Below are 5,443 nucleotides of genomic sequence, written 5' to 3'. Positions count from 1 at the left end.
AACATATCTGGTGCAAGAGTGGGATGCTATACCCCAACAGTTTCTCATAACCTTGTTCTGAGTATTCCAACACACTGTATACTGCATGCGTGTCACTGGCGGGCCAACACACAGCATATTGAAACATCTTCTATCGTAAAACAAACATGTTTGCGGGATGCCCATGTATATGTTTTCTCCATGGAGCTACTGATTGTGTATCTTTTCAGTATGGCAAATCCGTCATTATCCTTTTTTTTTTTTCTGGAATAACGTATATCACCATAACTCACATATATTTAACACTTCAGTTGGAATTCCTTTAGTGGAACGGTCATAACTGCGACTATCCTTAATTTCTGAGCGTGAGTGTAGTACCACGTTTTTTTCTTTATTATAAGCAACGTATAAGCAACGCGAATTTGCGTGCTAAGGTTGTATGAACATATTCTTTGCGCAGATTTCAGAGCCTACAGAACGCTTCTGACTTTCCCAGAAGCTTCAGAAAAAAACCATTCGTGAAATAGGGTTTACGGCATTTAGGAGAACTTGCGACATCTGCAAATTCGAAACTGTTAATAGTTGCACTTCAGAATTTCTAAGTGCTGTTATACAGGGTGTCTCAGATAAATCCCCGGGCTGAATACTTCGGGAACGGCGCCATCTATCGGGAAACTTTATTTTTTGTTACCATCTCTGAGATATCGTCCACCAGCCATGCAGTGTGAAATTGATGTGCGCACTTTCATTAATTAGCTAAAAATAAAAATCAATTACCCGGAAATGACAGCTTTCAAAGTACGCTTCCGACGGTACCGCGACATCTACTACACCATTGGGGATCTTGAGTACATACCCCTCAGAGAAAAAAAAAATCATCGCGTCTACTCATTTTCGCGAGTAATTAATTAGTTTCGGTTTACACATTTTCCTCGCGTAGGACCGCAAACATAAATTCTTTCACATTGCTATCCGCCTCGGAATTACGTGTTCTTCCGCATGTTTGGCAGCAGGGAGTGCTGATAGAAAAGTAACAGCCGCAGAACCCGCTTCGCCAACCTTCCTTCCTTTTTATCTTATTGATGTACAGTCCGCTCTACGGGGCCGTCGTGTAGTCGAGATAACGTGCTTTTATTGCCAAAACAAAGAATGTACGCACGAAACAAACAAGCAAAACAAAGGAGTGAAGCGGGGATTCTGTTGTTGTCCTGAGCTTTCGTACCATGAAATAACAAGCCTTCTGACCTTCTATTCACTTTCAATCTCGAAGCAGGAGAAACTATGCGTATCATGCCATTTCCCCACTTGGTTTCGCTTCTGTAATGCCATATTCTCTGAATGTCCATAGGCGACCGTTGGACGATGTATCGACGGTGGTGTGACAGTGCAGAGAGCGATGTGCTCCTTATGCACCGCCACGATGTATTCTTGTGCTTGCAACCGCAATGAAGATTCGTTCTTTACTTATAATGAAGGCAACCTCTTAAGTTCAAACTACAAAATTAGGAAAACACAAATTTGATTTATTGCGGCACAGAAATCACAGGACTTGTTCAAAATGCCTTCCTTCCGCGGCAAGGCACATACGGAGCCGCTTTTTAATTGATTCCACGGTTCCTCGTAGCTGCTCAACGGTTATCAGTGCGCAGCATTCCTCGATCCTTCACCTCAAGTTTTCCGGCGTCGCTGGATCGGTGTCGTACACTCTGTCCTTTATGTATCCCCACAAAAAAAGTCCAAAGGAGTCAGGTCAGGGGATCGGGCTGGCCAGGGAACAGGACCTCTTGCGCCTATCCACTTGTCTCCGAAAACGGAGTCTAACCATAGGCAGGACGTCCGCGATGCATGAGCTGTGGGGCGCCGTCGTGCTGATACCAGACGCCGCGTCGGTCGGACTAAGGCATTCCGTCGAGGTAGTCACGGACAACGTTCCCGAGCACTTCACCGACGTACCTATGTGAAGTTAGGTGCCCGTCGAAAAAGTACGGGCCAATGACGCGGTCACCATGCATGCCACACTAGACATTAAATGACCACTGCCACTGGTGCTTACCAGGCAGTAGCCAGTACGGGTTAGTAGAAGCCCAGTAGTGCCGATTCTGGGTGTTGACATTTGCGTCGCGCCCAAATCGCGCTTCATCGGTCCATATGACTTTTGATAGAAAGTCCTCGTCGTCCTCTAGCATAGCAAGTGCCCAGTTCGCGAATTCCGCTCTTCTGCCGTAGTCACCCTTAATGAGTCCTTGATGTATGTGAGGATGGTAAGGATGTCTACCGGCCTTTTTCAATATGCGCCATGTTGTCGCTCGGCTCACTTCAAGGGCAGCTGCTGTGGAACAGACACTTGCATGTGGATGATCGCGGATATGTTCGAGAACACTGGACGTGACCTGCTCGTTCCGCGCAGATGGCTCTCTCGTATGGGGCTTGACGAGGGTGCAGTAAACTGAAAGATTTCTGTAGACGGATTATATTGTGTTATGATCCGGGTAGCGCCTCTGGGGAAACCTCTGGGCGTAAATTCTTGCAGCCACAGATGCGTTCCTGTGAGATTCCCCGAAGGCCAGGATCATGTCCACTCGTTCCTTGTTGGGGTACGAACCCATATCTTGACATTTGACATGGCGCAATATTCCGGGGTTTTTATTGCCTCCAAACCGAAGTTGCGCCCAATGAAAACAAGAAGACATATCAGTGTCACATATGCGATAAAGTGCGATTTATCCTACCCTATCAATGCCATGAACGAAGTCAGGTGCTGGCGGAGCGCGTTGATCAAGGCCAGTCTCACTGTGTGCACACCTTAGTGATATCAGCACATCATTGTCAAGACAAACTTGACTTCACCAGGGGCGCCACAACGTATGGAATTTATTGGGTACCTGCTAAACAGTGCCCCCTCCCCCAGCCGAGACACAACCACCATGCACATTCAATTCATGCCTACGTCCCGCAAACTCGAGCTAGTCTAAATAAAGAAATGAAAATGAAGAGTGGCGGACGCTTTTGTCCTCGGCACAGGCTAATGCGCCGCTTCTTACATGCACTGCAGATTAGTATCCCGTTTCGAGCTCTGGCACGGTGAGCCTTTACGTGAAACGGAATACACAAAGTGAATTCACGTGTGGGAAGTACTATCATCGAACCGTCATAGCTCACGCTCTTTCTGCAGGAGAATATTGAGCCCCTTGAGGATCCCTGGGGGGGGGGGGGGGTAGCCCCCGGAGCCCCTTCCGCCATCCCAACAGGGCTCCAAATTCCCCTGCAGAAAGTGTGAATATCTACGGATGCAGTGTATCTACGGCAATTTCGTCAAGCCCCATACGAGAGAGCCATCTGCGCGGAACGGGCAGAAGACTACGGCAGAATCGCGATCTGGGCGCGACGCAAATGTCAACACACAGAATCGGCACTACTGGGATCCTACTAACCCGTACTATTGACTAAACCCGTACTATACCCGTATTATTGGCTGTTGCATCGTAAGCACCACTGGCAGTGGTCATTTAATGTCTGGTGTGGCATTCATGGTGACAGCGTCATTGGCCCATATATTTTTGACGGGCACCTAACTTCACATAGGTACATCGGTGAAGTGCTCGGGAACGTTCTCCAAGACTACCTCGACGACATGCCTCTGTCCGACCTACGAAATGCCTTTGTCCGACCCAGTGAAAAGCGTCTCCGTATGTGCTTTGCCGCGGAAGGAAGGCATTTTGAACACGTCCTGTGATTTCTGTGCCGCAAGAACTACCTCGACGAATGACTACCTCGACGGAATGCCTTTGTCCGACCGACGCGGCGTCTGGTATCAGCACGACGGCGCCCCAGCTCATGCATCGCGGACGTCCTGCCTATGGTTAGACTCCGTTTTCGGAGACAAGTGGATAGGCGCAAGAGGTCCTGTTCCCTGGCCAGCCCGATCCCCTGACCTGACTCCTTTGGACTTTTTTTGTGGGGATACATAAAGGACAGAGTGTACGACACCGATCCAGCGACGCCGGAAAACTTGAGGTGAAGGATCGAGGAATGCTGCGCACTGATAACCGTTGAGCAGCTACGAGGAACCGTGGAATCAATTAAAAAGCGGCTCCGTATGTGCCTTGCCGCGGAAGGAAGGCATTTTGAACAAGTCCTGTGATTTCTGTGCCGCAATAAATCAAATTTGTGTTTTCCTAATTTTGTAGTTTGAACTTAAGAGGTTGCCTTCATTATAAGTAAAGAACGAATCTTCATTGCGGTTGCAAGCACAATAATACATCGTGGCGGTGCATAAGGAGCACAGCGCTCTCTGCACTGTCACACCACCGTCGATACATCGTCCAACGGTCGCCTATGGACATTCAGAGAATATGGCATTACAGCTAAGCGAAACCAAGTGGGGAAATGGCATGATACGCATAGTTTCTCCTGCTTCGAGATTGAAAGTGAATAGAAGGTCAGAAGGCTTGTTATTTCATGGTACGAAAGCTCAGGACAACAACAGAATCCCCGCTTCACTCCTTTGTTTTGCTTGTTTGTTTCGTGCGTACATTCTTTGTTTTGGCAATAAAAGCACGTTATCTCGACTACACGACGGCCCCGTAGAGCGGACTGTACATCAATAAGATAAACAGGAAGGAAGGTTGGCGAAGCGGGTTCTGCGGCTGTTACTTTTCTATCAGCACTCTCTGCTGCCAAACATGCGGAAGAACACGTAATTCCGAGGCGGATAGCAATGTGAAAGAATTTATGTTTGCGGTCCTACGCGAGGAAAATGTGTAAACCGAAACTAATTAATTACTCGCGAAAATGAGTAGACGCGATGATTTTTTTTTTCTCTGAGGGGTATGTACTCAAGATCCCCAATGGTGTAGTAGATGTCGCGGTACCGTCGGAAGCGTACTTTGAAAGCTGTCATTTCCGGGTAATTGATTTTTATTTTTAGCTAATTAATGAAAGTGCGCACATCAATTTCACACTGCATGGCTGGTGGACGATATCTCAGAGATGGTAACAAAAAAGAAAGTTTCCCGATAGATGGCGCCGTTTCCGAATTATTCAGCCCGGGGATTTATCCGAGACACCCTGTATACATCATAAAGAGTCCACACAATTTTTTTCGTGCAGATCTGAGGGGGACGAGCCATGCTTCCGGGAAGTGGCGGGGAGTGACCCCATGACTACAGTACGCGTCCATTGCACAATGAATTACAGAAGCAAGTACGGTACCTTGAATACAGTATCGTTGCACGTCAGATTACTGTTCAGTAAATGGCACTGCTCAGCAGCGTCCTTCAAACCCAACAAAACGGAAACTCCCCAAACATGTTGACGTCTTACGCCCTTTTTACCCCAGTGCACGAAGATGGCCCCCGCCAGAAAGTGCGTTACACCTATTACACCCACTAAACACCCCTTATGCTCAATGTTTTTTAATCCAAGTGTGTATTAAGGGTGTGTGGGGACATTTACACCCTGATTA

Source organism: Ornithodoros turicata, chromosome 4, assembly GCF_037126465.1.
Source record: "Ornithodoros turicata isolate Travis chromosome 4, ASM3712646v1, whole genome shotgun sequence".
NCBI lineage: Eukaryota > Metazoa > Arthropoda > Arachnida > Ixodida > Argasidae > Ornithodoros > Ornithodoros turicata.
Note: the sequence above shows the minus strand (reverse complement) of the source record.